We start from the raw sequence: 18,903 nt of genomic DNA on the forward strand, positions 1-18,903 counted from the left end.
TGTTGCCGTAGCAACAGTTTTCTTAGAAGATGCTGTACAATGCACTGCTGCTGCTGCTGCTGTGAAACAGTACAGTGGTGCCTCGCAAGACGAAATTAATCCGTTCCGTGAGGCTCTTCGTCTTGCGAAGCAAGCCCATTGACAGCTTAGTGGATTAGCGCTATTAGCGGTTTAGCGGCTTTTAGCGGGTCAGCTGATAAGCGGCTTACGGCTTAGGAAAAGGGGGGGGGGAAAGGGGGGAAACCTGCAGGAACTCGCAAGACATTTTTGTCTTGCGAAGCAAGCCCATAGGGAAATTCGTTTTGCAAAGCGCCTCCAAAACGGAAAACCCTTTCATCTAGCGGGTTTTCCGTCTTGCGAGGCGTTCGTCTTGCGGGGCACCACTGTATGTTTTGCGCACTGCCACACTTACGACTCCGAACCAAAAACAAACCCCTGTGTTGCAATAAGAACCAATAACAACTACACAAACACAACCTGTAGGCTAATAGTAGGTAAAGGTAAAAGTACCCCTGACCATTAGGTCCAGTCGCGAACGGCTCTGGGGTTGCGCACTCATCTCGCTCTACAGGACAAGGGAGCCAGTGTTTATCCACAGACAGCTTCCTGGTCATGTGGCCAGCATGACTAAGCCACTTCTGGCGAACTAGAGCAGCGCACGGAAACGCCGTTTACCTTCCCGCTGGAGCAGTGCCTATTTATCTACTTGCACTTGACATGCTTTTGAACTGCTAGGTGGGCAGGAGCTGGGACCGAACAACGGGAGCTCACCCCATTGTGGGGATTCGAACCGCCAACCTTCTGATCGGCAAGCCCTAGGCTCTGTAGTTTAGACCACAGCGCCACCCGCGTCCCTAATAGTTAGTAGAGAATATATAATAGAATAATGATATCATTCAAATTATAGGAATAAGCCAATCAAAATTCATATGTACAATATAACAGAGTGGTAGCAAGAACCGTCAAGCCGTGTGTTCAGAACAGATGTCTAAGGACAGTCTCACAATAGTTTTTCAAAGGTTTCAACAGAAGATGTCTCAAAAGCCTCAAAAGGACAGTATCTCCTGAATGATACTACTATTTCGTAATAGTCTTTATCAGCTGGAAATAGGATACAAGGCATACAACAGATGAACTGAGCTACCTGCATACATTGTATAATAAAGCAGAATATACAAAACAGAATATAAAAAAGGTTACATACCTGATACTTTTCAACAGAATATGTAAGTAAGATTCACGCTAAGATCAGTGCTCACTAGATAGTGTAGCTGCTGATACTTGCAACACAATTGCATAGGACATATGAAGCAAGCCTCAGGTGTTTCCTATAACGATATACTTAAAGGAACAGTATGGCCTATACAGCATACAAAAACTAAGTGGACCCATGAAAAACAAATATATGGAGGAATAGTATTAAATGTTTCATTTAAACATTGCTGCACGCATCATTTGTTGTATGTTTAAACCATTTCATACTATTCCTCCATATGCAACCTTTTAGAAAAAAATCTGTTTTGTATATTCTGCTTTATTATACAGGTAACTCAGGTATGACTCTGCTTATGACTCCTGGCGTTCTCTGGTCCATGGGGTCACGAAGAGTCGGACACGACTAAACGACTAAACAACAACAACAATGACTCCAGCAACAAGAGATGGAAACTGGAGTAACATGCAGTGGAAGAGTGAAAACCTCGCTACACACACAGGAAGCAAAACCAAACCCACGCAATGTGCTTATAGAATCATAGAATCATAGAATCATAGAGTTGGAAGAGACCACAAGGGCCATCGAGTCCAACCCCCTGCCAAGCAGGAAACACCATCAGAGCACTCCTGACATATGGTTGTCAAGCCTCTGCTTAAAGACCTCCAAAGAAGGAGACTCCACCACACTCCTTGGCAGCAAATTCCACTGTCAAACAGCTCTTACTGTCAGGAAGTTCTTCCTAATGTTTAGGTGGAATCTTCTTTCTTGTAGTTTGGATCCATTGCTCCGTGTCCGCTTCTCTGGAGCAGCAGAAAACAACCTTTCTCCCTCCTCTATGTGACATCCTTTTATATATTTGAACATGGCTATCATATCACCCCTTAACCTCCTCTTCTCCAGGCTAAACATGCCCAGCTCCCTTAGCTGTTCCTCATAAGGCATTGTTTCCCAGTTTGTCAGTGTCCTTCTTGAACTGTGGTGCCCAGAACTGGACACAGTACTCCAAGTGAGGTCTGACCAGAGCAGAATACAGTGGCACTATTACTTCCCTTGATCTAGATGCTATACTCCTGTTGATGCAGCCCAGAATTGCATTGGCTTTTTTAGCTGCCGCGTCACACTGTTGGCTCATGTCAAGTTTGTGGTCAACCAAGACCCCTAGATCCTTTTCACATGTACTGCTCTCAAGCCAGGGGTCACCCATCTTGTATTTGTGCCTCTCATTTTTTTTGCCCAAGTGCAATACTTTACATTTCTCCCTGTTAAAATTCATCTTGTTTGTTTTGGCCCAGTTGTCTAATCTGTCAAGGTCATTTTGAAGTGTGATCCTGTCCTCTGGGGTGTTAGCCACCCCTCCCAGTTTGGTGTCATCTGCAAATTTGATCAGGATGCCCTTGAGTCCATCATCCAAGTCATTGATAAAGATGTTGAATAAGACCGGGCCCAAGACAGAACCCTGTGGCACCCCACTAGACACTCTTCTCCAGGATGAAGAGGAACCATTGATGAGACCCTTTGGGTTCGGTCAGTCAGCCAGTTACAAATCCACTGAGTGGTAGCATAGTCAAGTCCTCATTTTACCAGCTTCTTTACAAGAATATCATGGGGCACCTTGTCAAATGCCTTGCTGAAATTAAGGTAGGCTACATCCACTGCGTTCCCTTCATCTACCAGGCTTGTAATTCTGTCAAAAAACGAGATCAGGTTAGTCTGACATGACTTATTTTTCAGAAATCCATGCTGACTATTGGTGATCACAGTATTCCTTTCTAGGTGCTGACAGACTGTTTGCTTAGTGATCTGCTCCAGAATCTTCCCTGGTATTGATGTCAGACTGACTGGGCGGTAATTATTTGGGTCCTCTCTTTTCCCCTTTTTGAAAATAGGGACAACATTTGCCCTCCTCCAGTCTGCCGGGACTTCGCCTGTTCTCCAGGAATTCTCAAAGATGACTGCCAGTGGTTCTGAGATCACATCTGCCAGTTCTTTTAATACTCTTGGATGCAGTTCATCTGGCCCTGGAGACTTGAATACATCTAAACTAGCCAAGTATTCCTGTACTATCTCCTTAGTTATTCTGGGCTGTGTTTCCTCTGCTGAATCATTTGCTCCAAATTCTTCAGGTCGGGCATTGTTTTCTTTATTGGAGAAGACTGAGGCAAAGAAGGCATTGAGGAGTTCAGCCCTTTCTGTGTCCCCTGTTTGCATTTCACCATCTTCTCCTCTGAGTGACCCCACTGTTTCTTTGTTCTTCCTTTTGCTACGAACATACCCATAAAAGCCTTTTTTGTTGCTTTTAACCTCTCTAGCAAGCCTGAGTCATTCTGTGCTTTAGCTTTTCTGACTTTGTGTCTACATGTGCTGGCTATTTGTTTGAATTCCTCTTTGGTGGTTTCCCCCCTTTTCCATTTTTTGTACACATCCTTTTTTAATCTTAACTCAGTTAAAAGTTCTTTAGATAGCCACCCTGGCTTCTTTAGGCACCTTCCATGTTTCCGTCTCATTGGTATTGCCTGAAGTTGTGCTTTTACTATCTCCCTCTTAACAAACTCCCAGCCATCATGAACTCCCTTTCCTTTTAGTATTACTGTCCATGGGATCTCACCCAGCACTTCCCTAAGTTTTATGAAGTCGGCTTTCTTAAAGTCAAGAAATTGAGTCCTGGTATGCTTGGCTGCTCCTTTCCGCTGTATAGTAAACTTCAGAAGAGCATGATCACTCGCGCCTAATGATCCTTCCACTTCTACCCCACTAACCAGGTCATCAACATTGGTTAGGACCAGATCTAAAATGGCTGTTGCTCTTGTTGCTTCTCCCACTTTCTGGACAAGGAAGTTGTCTGCAAGGCCAGTGAGGAATTTATTTGACCTTATGCTCTTGGCTGAGTTTGACATCCAACAAATATCCGGGTAATTGAAGTCCCCCATTACTACTATCTCCCTTCCTTTTGCATGCTTGGCCATCTGTTCCAGGAAGGCATCATCTATGTCCTCTGTTTGGCTTGGGGATCTATAGTAAACTCCCACAATGAGATCCCTGTTATTCTTCTCTCCCTTAATTTTGACCCAAATGCTCTCACTTTGGCTTTGAGGTTCTAAATCTTGGATCTCTTCACAGGTATACACATCCCTGACATATAATGCCACTCCTCCTCCTTTCTTGTCTGGTCTGTTTCTCTGAAATAGATTGTATCCCTCCATTATTACATTCCAGTCGTGGGAGTTATCCCACCAGGTTTCAGTGATGCCTATTATGTCATATTTAGTTTGCTGTACCAAGAGCTCAAGCTCATCTTGTTTATTTCCCATGCTTTGCGCATTAGTGTACAGACATTGAAGTCCATTAATCATTCCCCCGTGTCTCTTATTTAAGGATTTTTTCCTCCCACCACTAGGTCTGCGTGCTGTTTGCTCCATTCGGTCTATGACATTTGGATGATCATCTTCATCAACTGATAGACTCCTGCCTTCAGGAGCACTGTCTCCCTCCCCCACATTAGTCAGTTTAAAGCCCTCCTGATGAGGTTTCTGAGATTTTTGGCAAAAACATTCCTCCCAACCGTTGTGAGGTGCAGCCCATCGCTTGCCAGAAGTCCATCTTCAAGAAACTGCAGTCCGTGATCTAAGAATCCAAACCGTTCCTGTTTACACCATTTGCGAAGCCAGCTGTTCACTTCCACTATTTTTCCCTCTCTCCCTGGGCCACGTCGTTCAACTGGGAGGACAGATGAGATGACAATTTGTGCATTTAATTGCTTCAATTTCCTGCCCAGAGCCTCATAGTCTCTTTTGATCTTCTGGAGGCTATTGCTTGCAGTGTCATTGGTTCCCACATGAACCAAGAGGAAGGGGTATTTGTCAGTGGGTTTTATGATTCCTTGCAGTCGTTCAGTTACATCTTGGATCTTAGCCCCGGGGAGACAGCACACTTCCCGAGACATCTTGTCAGGCCCACAGATCACTGCTTCTGTTCCCCTCAGTAGGGAATCCCCTATCACCACTACACGCCTCTTCTTAGGTTTGGTCGGGGTTCTTCCGTGAGCTGTCCATTCCAAGGTCGCCTGCACATTCCCTGAGGACTGACTTTGCTGCTTGTCTTCATATACCTGATCAACTGTAATGAGGGAGAGATCCTCAAATGGAGTCTGCTCTTCGTCTTCCATGCTAGGGGAGAGGACCTCAAAGCGATTGTGTATTTCTAAACAATCAGAGCGAACCCTGGGCCTCCTACTTCTTTGAGTCACGTTTCTCCATATATCTGGCTCCTGTGTTGGTGAACTAGCCTCCTTCTCAGGGGAGTCCCCTGTCTCCTCTTTGGTAGAGACGGTGTGCTCTGTTGCTTCCAAAAAGACCTCCAGCTCTCTAATTCTTTGGAGCGTAGCTACACGTTCCTCCAGTTGCTGGACTTTGTCTTTTAAGAGGGCAACCAACATGCAATTGCTGCAGGTAAAGCTGCCTGCAACCTTTGGCAAGATGGCAAACATTGCGCAGGAACCACAGGTGACTGCAGCTGTTCCCTCACTGTTCCCTCAGTGTGTCCACACTGGAGTAACATGCCAATTGATGTTGGATTATTTCTTCTTCTTCTAGAGGATTATCTGCAGATCGGGAAAATCTGATTTAATGTTGGGGGGGAGACATGGGGGCTGCCATTTTGATTAGGACAACATTGTGTGGGTGATATGAAAAGCATGCACACCAGAAGTGCATCATATCCACTCTAAACTGCTGTGTGCACACATTCCCTGACCCCTAAGACAGAACGCTGGTTTTCTTTGTTTGAATTCCTTGTGTGTGTGTTTATGTATGGTTTTTATACTACAGTTTTGGCACTTTCGTGCAGCATTTTTGTTCTCATGATATTGTTTGCTCTTTTATGTTGTACGATGCTTACAAATTATTTAAATTTTATTAAGACGTTTATAAATGCTTTTAAACAAATAAGTAGTTATTAAATTCTGTGGGTGCTTCCAGGAGGAGGGTTCTTTTTCACACTAATCATTAAAGAATGCTGAGAAGAACTTTCCCTCTGAAAGCACTCAGAGAAAGAGAAAGAGAAAGAGAAGAGTATTGGGAGGCAGCAAAATGAACCAACGGCCAGCAAGAGAAAGAGGAACTTAGACATGCAAATCGTAGTTCCAAAAACACACACATCTACCCAGGGCTGAGATCAAGCATTCATGCCTCTTCAGAATCTCTTTCTGCTGGATCAGATCTGTACCTACCTTCTTTACAGAAAGCAATGGAAAGTCACAAAGAATGGCCCTGCTGAGCTTAAGTGACAAACTGTGAGTCCTTCCAGGTGCCTTTTTTTCTCATATCATGCATGCAAGTTATTTTGTTCATTTGCTCTGCAGCATTCATACGATGTCCTTGGCACTAGAATCAGTCCAACTAGACACCACTGTTTGGGAATTTAACAAGAGCTGCAAAAATGTTATTAGCTGCACAATGGAGAACTTTGGAATTGCCTACATTGTAAGAATAGCAGGATAAAGTGGGTATCTGAGCTTACTGGAAAAGTAAGATCAAAAGTCAGAACAGTTTGAAAGTTCATGGTCACCAGTTCTGGGAAAAGTAAATAAAACTTAGTGCTATTTGAAGGATTTTAATTTTTAAAAAATATAAATAAGATTTGAAAAAAACATTACATGACTAAATATAATTTTGGGGAGAGAGAAACAATAAGAAATATTAGGCTGTATGCACACACACACACAATTAGTTGTAATTATTACTTTGTTGTTTTCTTGCCTTTGTGTATGCATTTATATTTAGAATAAAATACTTTTTAGAAATCCTGTTGCCAGTAACCCATTTGTAGAAAGGTGCTGCCAATTTTTATTCTCCCCATTCCTCATTTTTTTCGATCTTAAATTCAGTTCTCCACATTTTGTTGTCTTTTTTTATTTAAAAAATCCTCAGTACTTTAATGTGAAATTTTCCCAATAAAGACATTTTTGTATGCCGTAATGTACACATTTTTTCAGGCAATTTCTCCCAGCACACTGCATTTTTGATATGTTATTGTCATTAATATAAATACGGTTGTGCTTATGAATACTTTCCCCATATATATGCATTTTTTGTAAATGGTTGTTTGGAGAACTACATTTCAAAGTTCAGACCAGTGCATATTTTGAAGAACGGCTGTGTTTTGGTTTTTCCTGTCATGTTACACTTGGCCTTAAAAGTCTTAAATGAGTCAAATATATATATTTCCATTTTTTGCCCAAATGTCAAGCGTTCACACTTGACTCTTATTTTCAAAAAAACATCTCATGCCTTTAAAATGGAACTGCCACAACATCTCTCTTCACAGGAGAAAATAAGCTGAATAAGAGTTACCATTTGCCAATCAAAGTAGGATTTTTTTTAATGCCCTCAATCCTGCAACAACATTGTTAATAGAAACGCTAACCAGAAATGGGTGAATACGTATGAGAAGGGAAGGCTGGAACTGTAAATGCTTAAATTCTGTTCAATGTTCTCCCTCCCTGTTCCACATCTTCTAAATCTGGAATAAGGACAGAGGCATACCTGGGTTCTCTCTTTTTTTCCAATTATTTTTTTCCAAATTATTACAAATCCAACCAAATTACTGTTGGGATACTGCCAGGGAGACAAAGGCCATCACTGCCTCCACGTCAACTCCGGTGGAACGGAAATATCCTTTTTTAAAAAAATTAATATTTATTACTTTTAAAACTTACAAAAAAGAAAGAGAAGAAAAAAGAAAAAAGAAAAAAAAACAAGAAAGGGAAAAACAACACAATACAATATATGAACAATACAAAACTCAACACATTAAACTAAACAAAACAAAGCAAAAACAATTTAAAAACATACATCATACCATTTCAGTAGTCTATCTTTCATTCCCTTGTTTCATCGACCTCCTCTCACCTCCCTTTTTGTATTCCACTTCTATTAATTGTTTCAGCAATTCCTTTCCATCTTTCTCTATTTTCTGTCATAGAAATATCTTAACATATTTTTACCCTTATTTTCCATTAATACTATAATGCTTATTTATGCTTAACTCCTTATAACATTTTTACTAATGCCACAAGATTTCATTCCAACATTTTTTTAACACTCAATAATTTTACAATATTTCTATTTCTAAAAATAAACTTTAAACTTTTCCCAATCTTCTTCCACCATCTCTTCTCCCTGGTCTCGGATTCTGCCAGTCATTCGTCAACTCCATATAGTCCATCAACCTGGTGATCTTTTGTCCAAGGCTCTTAACACTTTTCCAAGTCCCTTCTGCAGGTCTTTTTCATATTTATACATGCATCTTCTACTGATCTTGTTCTTATTTTCCTTCCTTTGATTCTGAAGAGCAGATCTCGGGGAAGCTCCAACCTAGCAATGCTTTTATTCCTTCTTGACAGGTCAGCCAAATCTCCATGGTTAAATCTAAAATCCATAAGGTATTTCAGGACGTGTTTCAAAATTCCTCCAAATCTAAAGCCCCCACAGCTCTAGTCTCCTCACAACCCAAGTCCAAATCCCAAAGGTCAGTAAATCCCTGCATGAAGGGATCTATCCAACTTTCCTTCTCCAGTCCGATCCTCAAAATCTGACCTTTTCTAAATTCAATCATAAAAGGCCTCAACTTTTATAGTCCTCAATTTGCCTCTGTAAGGCTGGGGCTCCCACTTGTATTACTTTAGGTTCAACAACAACAACAACTTTCTCCTTCGCCTTCTCGACAATTTGCCCTGTCAAAGTAGATTCCTGTATCAGATCCTGAATAATTTCTGTATTGATGTTCACTTTTTGTCCCAAATTAGTCACTTTTTGTCCGAAGTTATCAATTTTCATAACCATAACATCCGTATTCTTGTGGAGCTCTTCCAACGAGTGACTTATCTTGCATAATGCAATCACTAAAGCATCTTCTGTCGACATTCTCAAATAGTCCAAGGTCAATCCCTGATTCTCACAGTCTCTTATCTTGCAGCTGGTTCCCCCAGCTCAGCTCTTATAACAGTTTCAAAGGCTCCCTCTAGAGGGAAACAGTTTCTATTTGTATCAATCCTTTTAAGCACAGTTCAAGCAGTAAAGATAGTTTCAATTTTCAGTTACCTTTCCTCCTTTTTAAACGCAGAAGAGGACAATGGAAACAATATATTTCTCTTATTTAGCTAACTGTCAACATACGATCTAGTCACAGCCAATGAACTTCAAAACGTCAATCTCACTGGCAGCCCCTTTCCAGGTTCAGAGCAGCGGTGATTTAATTTTCATCACTCTCTCCTGCAGGCTTGCACGATCCAAAATTTCCCCCCTCTTCTCCTGCTTCCAAGGGGGGTTTAATAGTTTAATCGATGGAAGTTTAATCCTTTGCGGACTTTCCAAGACCTTAGCTTGCAGCGTCTTTGCTTCAATCTATTTACAAAAGGGGAAGGCGGACTTCCTGTTTGAAACCTTCCCGTTTCGGTGCCAAATTAAGACATTTATAGATCCAATTTTCCCTTCTACTCACGGGTAGTTGTTTAAAATCGAGTTGTCCACAGGAAAAAGTCAGCGCTCTCCGGCAACAGCAATGCGGCTTCACTCCGTGAAAGAAGCAATCAATTCGAAGCACCGCGCCGCTCACCCCACGTCACTCTGGATCCCTGAAACCGGGTTTCCCCACGAGTAGGGGAGGCGCAAAAGGTGCCAGCCGAATCCCAGGTTCACAGGCTTCTCCCGCCTGTGATTTTTAGGGGGTCTCCGCCTTTGCCGTGGCGGCCAGACCCTGTTTCCACGGAGTAAATTCCTCCCAATTAGAGGAATTCAGCCATTGCCAGAGGTGCTAACAATTTCTTAAAATCAGGTTTCCCGCTCCTGTTGCAAACATACATGTTGATCGTTTCCTCCCATAGCTGCATCATTTCTTATTTAGTGTTCAGTTGCATCCGTCAGCTTGAGGAATTCTCTCCCTCCCCCTCATGATTTCAAGAAGCAGGGAGAAAACAAGAAAGCTTTTACTTATGATTTATTCAGTCATTATGGTGGCAGACAGAGAATCCAGTCCTTTCTCCATTATGGAGTTGCTCGCTCTGGCTCCTCCCTCTTCCCTCTTTCCCAACAGCCTCTGACCCTACAAAGACCCCATGACCCCATGGACAAACACCTCTGCATTCGTTGCTCTTGCACCCTTAATGAATGTCGCATTCTAGGGGATGGCGTATCATGTCTGCTGGCTGCTCTATCTCCCCCGCTGCTTCTCCTAACTCCTCATAACTTGGCTGCTTGCCTGTCTCTGGCTTGTTTTCTCCCTCACAGCTCGGCTGTAACTCAACCCGGCCTCCCTCTTCCCTGTCAGCTACAGGAGAAGTGGGGGCTGGCGGCGATCTCCACCATTCCTCTTCCTCTTCATTCCAGTCCCTGACAGTCAATCTTCATTACATCATTTTTGCAGCTGACCGCATTTTCCTCCTGCACTTTGGGCAGCTGGTTGATTGCAGTCTATTGCAGTGTTTCCCAACCTTGGGCCTCCAGATGTTTTTGGCCTACAACTCCCATCATCCCTAGCTAGCAAGACCAGTGGTCAGGGATGATGGGAATTGTAGTTCAAAAACAGCTGGAGGCCCAAGGTTGGGAAACACTGGTCTATTGGCAGTCCAGGAGCGCCTCTTGATTAATGCCAATATTCCAGATTCAGGAGGAACCAAGCACAAATCATGCTGGAGACGGAGGCTCGACCCATGGAAGGGACACACTCCCAGGTGGCACCCGTTCTGCCTTTCAAGTTGGCAGACACAGGCTTGAGCGGCACAGTGGGATGCAGTGAACTCCCCAGACCCCACTGGAGAGCATTGAGGCATACCTGGGCTCTCTTGCACCCTTGGCAAGGAATGTATCATTGCCCCCCTGTCCCCCGCACCTTCCTTCAAACCCTTGAGAGGTGCTACCGGTCAGTGTAGATGACACTGATGGTTGGATGATCTAACTCATTTTGAGGCAGCTCCCTATATTTCCTAAATCATTTAGAGGGGCATTTCCAGGCGGGGTGAATAATGATTGAGTCTCTTTTTACTTTACTCTCAAACGCACACACGTGGTGGTGGTGAGGGGAGAGAGGACACTGCTAGTTGTTAATTTGTCCAGGTGTTGCAAGCAGTGCCAGTGAGCCCAGTCAATCCTCAACTCTGGCAACTATGGGCAAAGAGAAACGCAGCTTCACCTGTCTTCTTTACGGCTCCATTGCTCAGGCCCTGCCACACACACACACACACGGGAAGCTGTTGCTAATTCTATTGATGCAAAGATGGTCATGCTGGAGACAAGTGCCTCCTTCTGCATGGGGCAGTGGGTCCACACTCTCAATATTTTTGCCACTCCCTGGGCCTGTGCCCTTGGCGGGGGTCAACCTTACCAATGGCTAGGTATGCCCCTGAATAAGGTGTGCTCTAGCTCAGGTGATCACTCCAGCACACGTCTGCCATTGTGATTCCTCTTTTCTTATTCTTTTTTCTTTGCTTGCCAGTTCCCAAAGGTGTGACCTGGTGTTCTCTGAACGCCCAAGCATGATGTTTATTACTGATCGATTTCATAAAGTCCAATGCACTGTTTGACTGTAAAACAAATAAATAAAAACCAACACCTTCCCCCCACAAAGCAGCCTTTACTGTAGAATAGACAACCACTTAGTCATGCATAAAAATTCTCCTCCCATGTCCTCCCACCAGTTTTCTCCCCTCCCATCATTCAGAAAACTCACATTTTCATATGTTCATACATGTATATGCTGTCTTTCCACAGTTCAAACCACGCTCAAGGTGACTTGCAACATGAAAAAATACTGTTATCTGCTACCCCAATCTCTGCTGAACAGTAGCAAAATTCCAGGGGTCTTGGCACTTAACCACGATTTGTGTTTCGCTGGAATGAGACATTGTGGAGTCTGTAGTGTCTTTAAGAAATGTGGATGACGTACACATATTTACACCTGAGGTTTGATGGAGGGAGTGCAGAGCATTACGCCCCAAGTGTGTTTCTTGTTGCTCCCTCCATAGTTTCAGCAAGAAGCCAGCCATGAAACCTACTCTCTTCATGCCGCCTCTCCCAGCCAGCACACAGGAATTTCTCCCTGCCTTCCGCCAAAACTCTGTTTTAAAAGGACACATTATTTCCTGCGGTCGCAGGGCTTTATTTCCCTATCACACTGGCAGCCTCCCCCTCACATAATCAAACACTGAAATCCTAAACCTGGGTTTTGTCTCAGTACTGGCACCTTTCTTTCCCAAATGTTGAAATGTGGCACTTACTTCCTCAACAACTTCATGGTGAGCAACGCTTTTCCTTAGAAAAAGTGCACTGGTTGTAAACAGTAAATGAAACATAAAAAAATGCAGAACAAAATCGAGCAATTTCCACATAAATATCAAGATCTAAAATAAAGATACAAAAAACCAACAGCCTCTTTCAACCAGGATAGTCCCACATCAAGAATTGCCAGTGTCCCTGTGAATAAGGAACTGGGATATATGTACCCATAAATAAGCTTGGGACATGTTCACTACCAGGGGGCTGTCTCTGCTTGCTAAAACCACACTTGGTTTTTGCATGCTCCAAATTGTACAGCCCAGCCATGCTCCAAATTGTACAGCCCCTACAATATCACCTGGTATCACGTCTGGTCCAAAGCTTCATTTTTGTTTTTGTTTTTTGGCATGATGCCCTCATGACTAAGGAACAGTGTCTGCACTCCAAAATAAGCTTTGGATCATCACAGATCCACCAAGGAGATTCTCTACTAAGGAGCAGTGGTATGGCAGTACATTCTGAAAAGCAGGAAGTCTTCATGACAGCCATCATAGCCACACCCCTTCTAAGATCACATAACAAAAGTGAATTTTTGACCAATGTAAGCATTATGGCTTCAGTACCAACCCAACTTCTATAAGTGACTTGTAAAGAAGCAAATGTTATTTGGAAGGGACAGTCTCACAGAAGAGGATGTGTAGCTTGTGGAGTAGCTAAATGTTAGCAGGCCTTGGAGCCTGAGTGAATCTGATTGGAATAATCACTTAGTTTCTGGAATTCAAAGGCTTTATTTATGCTTTAACTGTTTAGAGGATGTGTGGAGGTGTGTGTCTCAACAAGTTGGGAGAGAAAAAAATTGGCTCTGCTTTTAGGAGTGGAGTTTTACAGGCAACGGCAAACAAATGCTGGCTAGGTTGCTACACACAGATGCTCTAGTGATTTAAGAAACATATGCATTAACTACAAACTCAAGAGAAGGGAATGTATTTGCTTTCCTCCTTTTTCTAAGTGGAAGGGGGCCTGCTAGAAAAGATGATGTCCAAAAAAAGTGCTTTGCAGTAGAGCCACTCAAGGGGAATCCAAAAGTATTTTGGGTGACCCAAAACTTTTTTTTGGGGGGTACAGAAATATATAAACTTTATTCAGAATTCTGATGCAGTGTGAAATAGGGAATTGGATCCAGGAACCCTTTTCAGTCTCCATTTGTAGCAGTGAGGCTTGCAAAGCAGGGCAGTGTACAAATTTAATTAATAAAAACAATAGAAGTAGCAAATTATCTTTTTCCCGTCACAGAAATCAATGTGGTCTTTTTAGTTGTGGGGGTAGTGAGAGTGGTTTGTTTCTTTAAGACGTATGTGGTCTGGGTGTGGCTCTTTCTATAGCTGTTGAGCTTTAATTCATAAATCAATATTGCTATTTGAGTTCTCCTGCTTCCTGGTATGACGGTAGACCCATTGAAAGGTTTCCTCGCACGGTGAGTACCCTTCCCACTGAATACTGGGTGGTACCGTTTGTCTTGGGAGATGATGGGGGACTGTGCCTGCGGGGAGGGGGGATATTACAGTGGCAGATAAAGCTGCTGCTAAAAGAATCAATCCAGGGGTCGATGGAACAGTTGGCAACCCTACGCCCAACTGCAGGGAGTCATACTAAAAACTCTCTTAATAATCCTTCCCCGCCCCCAAGAAACAAGTGGGTTGGAAATGGCTTTGAAGCAGAAAATGGAGCCAGTCTGGGGTTAGGAAAAATGATAAAAAAAATACTTTACTATTCTGCAAGGGAGACTAAGACCATTATTACAGGTACGGCTGATAAGAATTTTGGCAGCAATCCCTGTACAGTTTTTACTGTACAGTTTTTACTAGCAACTACATGCTTGCTCATGGGACGCAGGTGGCGCTGTGGGTTAAAGCCTCAGCGCCTAGGGCTTGCCGATCGAAAGGTCGGCGGTTCGAATCCCTGCGGCGGGGTGCGCTCCCGCTGCTCGGTCCCAGCGCCTGCCAACCTAGCAGCTCGAAAGCACCTCCGGGTGCAAGTAGATAAATAGGGACCGCTTACCAGCGGGAAGGTAAACGGCGTTTCCGTGTGCGGCTCTGGCTCTGGCTCTGGCTCTGGCTCTGGCTCTGGCTCTGGCTCTGGCTCTGGCTCTGGCCAGAGCAGCGATGTCACGCTGGCCACGTGACCCGGAAGTGTCTCCGGACAGCGCTGGCCCCTGGCCTCTTAAGTGAGATGGGCGCACAACCCCAGAGTCTGTCAAGACTGGCCCGTACGGGCAGGGGTACCTTTGCCTTTACCTTTACATGCTTGCTCACTATTGTTAGCTGCCCCTGCTGATTACCGGTACCCTTGACCCTAAACCAGATTTCTTCAGAAATGCTTGGAACGTAGTTTAATTTTTATGTTTTCAAGTTGTTCTTTTTCCACACCGGGTAGCTTTCAGGAGAAGCTGGCAGGACAGGGTGGAGTTGCAGAATTTTGCTACGGTTTTCCTGAACGGGGTTTACCAGAAAAGTGTTGGATCTGGGCAGGGAGGTCAGGGCTGCACAGACACATTGGCAGAGGCTCCTGCTGGTGTGTCCACTCAGCCCTGACCTCCCTGCCCTGCCCCAGTGCTGCCCAGGTTAAAAAAAAAAGGGAAGGGACCCCTGACAGTAAAGTCCAGTCGCGGATGACTCTGGGGTTGCACATTCATCTCGCTTTAATGGCTGAGGGAGCCGACATTTGTCCACAGACAGTTTTTCTGGGTCATGTGGCCAGCATGACTAAGCCGCTTCTGGTGAACCAGAGCAGCACACGGAAACGCCGTTTACCTTCCTGCTGGAGCGGTACTTGTGCCAAGAGTTATTATTATAATCTAGCAGAACTGCTAGATCCTAAAATTAAGAACTTACCAAGAATGTATAACTTGCTGTTGAAATGGAATACTCAGGATGAAACGGTGAAATCTGTTATGATCAAATGGGCACAAGACGTTGGACATAACTGTTCCCAGTCAGCTATCATAATATTATCGACCACAGGTATGAAATTCACGGCATGTAATGCCTTAAGAGAGAATATAATGAAAATGATATACAGGTGGTACATGACACCAGTCAAGCTTGCAAAAATCTATCATCTGCCTGATAATAAATGTTGGAAATGTAGAGAGACAAAGGTACATTCTTTCACCTTTGGTGGACGTGCCCAAGGATTAAGACCTTCTGGGAGATGATCTATAATGAAATGAAAAAGGTATTTAAATATACCTTTCTGAAGAAACCAGAGGCCTTTCTCCTGGGCATGGTCGGCCAATTAGTGCCAAAGGACAGAACTTTCTTTATGTATACTACAATAGCAGCAAGAATACTTATTGCAAAGTATTGGAAGACACAAGATTTACCCACCCGGGAAGAATGGCAGATGAAGGTGATGGACTATATGGAACTGGCGGAAATGACTGGCAGAATCCGAGACCAGGGAGAAGAGTCGGTGGAGGAAGATTGGAGGAAATTTAAAGACTATTTACAGAAACACTGTAAAATTAATATCTGTTAGAAGGATGTTGGAACAATATTATATGATTTTAGCAGGAAGGATATAAAGGATTTGGGAATAATTGACTGTTAATTGGTGAAAGGAGGAAAAGTAAAGCTACATTATATTAAGACAATTTACAGGACAAAAATTTTATTTTATTTTATTTTTTATTAAAATTTTTATTACATTTTCAGTTTACAGAAAAGAAAAAGAAGGACAAACCAGAAAAAAGAAAGAAAGAAAAACAATCCAACTTTCAAAATACATTTTTAAGTTACTAACTGGACTTCCCCACATCTCCCTCACCCTGCGTTCTTTACAATAAACATATCAGCAAATTATTACCTTGTTTCGTATCTTATTTATATCTTTCAGAGTGTTTTACTTCTAAATTTAAAGTACCTTTTGTCAAATATTTATACCTTAAGATAATACATAAAATAACTTTAAATTTCAACTTTTTCTTACTTATAACTTAACTTTCTATTTTCCTAATCTAATTGCAGGAGCTAAAATTTCCAAGTCATGCAGATTCTTAACATTCATACAACTTATAATGTTTTTGTAAATAGTCCTTAAATTTCTTCCAGTCCTCTTCCATTGTCTCTTCTCCCAGATCTCGGATTCTGCCAGTCATTTCCGCCAGTTCCATATAGTCCATCAACTGCGTCTGCCACTCTTCCAGCGTGGGAAGGTCTTGTATCTTCCAATATTTTGCAATGAGTATTCTTGCTGCTGTAGTTGCATACATAAAAAAAGTTCTATCCTTCTTTAACACCTTTTGGTCCACAATGCCCAGGAGGAAGGCCTCTGGTTTCTTAGTGAAGGTGTATCTAAACACCTTTTTTAACTCATTATAGATCATTTCCCAGAAGGCCTTCACTTTTGGACAAGTCCACCAAAGATGAAAGAATGTTGGAAATGTAAGGAGGCTGAAGGGACATTTATTATCAGACCGATGATATATTTTTGCAAGTTTGACTGGGGTCATGTACCACCTATATATCATTTTCATAATATTTTCCTTCAGGGCATTACATGCCGTGAATTTCATTCCAGTGGTCCATAACCTTTCCCAGTCTTCTAACATAATGTTGTACCCAATATCCTGAGCCCATTTTATCATGGCTGATTTGACTATCTCATCCTGGGTGTTCCATTTAAGCAGCAAGTTATACATTCTCGAAAGCGCCTTGGTCTTAGGTTCTAACAATTCTGTCTCTAATTTCGATTTTTCCACCTGGAATCCTATTTTTTTGTCTGACTTAAAAACCTCTTGAATTTGAGCATAATGAAACCAGTCTTGCACCCTATTCTTTAATTTTTCAAAGCTCTGCAGCCTCCAATTATCTCCAATTTTTTCTATTATTTCCCAGTATTTCGGCCATCCGGCCTCCATATTGGGTTTTTTTCGAACCTTGGCCTCCGCTGGTGATAACCACCTCGGGGTCTTACCTTCCAATAAGTCTTTGTATTTTGTCCAGACCATAAATATAGCTTTCCTGACAATATGGTTTTTAAACATTTTATGAACCTTTACCTTATCGTACCACAAATATGCATGCCATCCAAAAACATTATTATACCCTTCCAGATCTAGGACGTCAGTGTTCTCAAGGAGTAACCAATCTTTCATCCAGCAGAAAGCCGCAGCTTCATAATATAACCTTAAATCTGGCAGGGCAACCCCCCCCTCTCTTTTGCATCCGTTAATATTTTAAATTTTATTCGGGGCTTTTTGCCCTGCCAGACAAACCTAGAAATATCTTTCTGCCACTTCCCAAAACACTCCACTCTGTCCACGATCTGTAGGGTCTGAAACAAAAATAACATCTTCGGCAATACATTCATCTTTATAGCTGCAATTCGACCCAACAAGGAAAGTTTCAATCTTGACCAGATCTCTAAATCTTTCTTAATTTCTGACCAGCATTTTTCATAATTATCTTTAAATAGATTCAAATTTTTGGCAGACAAGTTTACCCCTAGGTATTTTACCTTTTTAACAACATTTAACTCTGTCTCTTTCTGAAACCCATCTATTTCCAAAGGTGTCAGATTTTTCTCCAAAACCTTGGTTTTTTGCTTGTTCAGTTTGAACCCCGCTACCCGACCAAATTCATAAATTAATTCTAACACTCTCTTCGTACTAGATTCTGGCTCCTGTAGTGTTAAAACCAAATCATCTGCAAAAGCTTTCAATTTAAATTGTTTCACTCCGACCTGTATTCCTTGTACCAACCGGTCTTCCCTAATCATGTTCAAAAGCACCTCCAGAACAGAAATAAATAACAGAGGGGATAGGGGGCAACCTTGTCGTGTTCCTTTTTCAATTTTAAATTCTTCTGTCACCACATTGTTTACTATCAGTTTAGCTTTCTGCTCTGAATAAATTGCCTCTATTCCATTTTCAAACCCCCGTCCCACTCCCATCCCTTCCAAATTTTTCTTCATAAACCTCCAAGAAATGTTATCAAAGGCCTTCTCCGCATCAACAAAAATTAACACTGATTTTGTATTAATGTTGGTTTGCAAAAGTTCCAAAATATCAATAATATTCCTAGTATTATCAGACAAATGTCTTCCTGGGAGAAAGCCTGCCTGGTCCTTGTGAATTACTTCATTTAATACTTTTTTAAATCTACTTGCCAAAATATCTGCAAAAATTTTGTAATCCACATTTAGGAGTGAGATGGGACGGTAGTTCTTAAGTTGAGTCTTTTCAGTTTCCACTTTAGGGATCAATGTGATGAAGGCTTCTTTCCACGATTCCGGTGCCTTCTTCCCCTCCAAAATCTGATTGCTTACCTCCATTAATGGTTGTATCAAATAATCTTTCAATATCTTATAATACTTGGAGGTAAGCCCATCCGGACCTGGAGATTTGCCTAGTTGCATATTCTG

The 18,903-nt window shown here is 42.5% G+C and overlaps 1 protein-coding gene across 7 annotated transcripts in view; it reads left to right on the forward strand.

Annotated features, from left to right (window-relative positions):
- A4GALT (alpha 1,4-galactosyltransferase (P1PK blood group)) overlaps positions 1–18,903 on the forward strand; it is a 59,933-nt gene that overhangs the window by 35,037 nt on the left and 5,993 nt on the right. Inside the window, exon 1 of one of the 7 annotated variants that reach the window (XM_079975406.1) lies at positions 6,198–6,503. The exons of 5 other annotated variants lie outside the window; for them this stretch is intronic. The gene's annotated coding sequence lies outside the window, so the exon portion shown is untranslated. Of the gene's footprint in view, positions 1–6,197; positions 6,504–13,871; positions 13,955–18,903 lie in introns of those variants that run through there. One more of the 7 variants, XM_079975409.1, reaches the window with a different exon arrangement.

This window comes from Podarcis cretensis (assembly GCF_951804945.1).
Source record: "Podarcis cretensis genome assembly, chromosome: 5".
Taxonomy (NCBI): domain Eukaryota; kingdom Metazoa; phylum Chordata; class Lepidosauria; order Squamata; family Lacertidae; genus Podarcis; species Podarcis cretensis.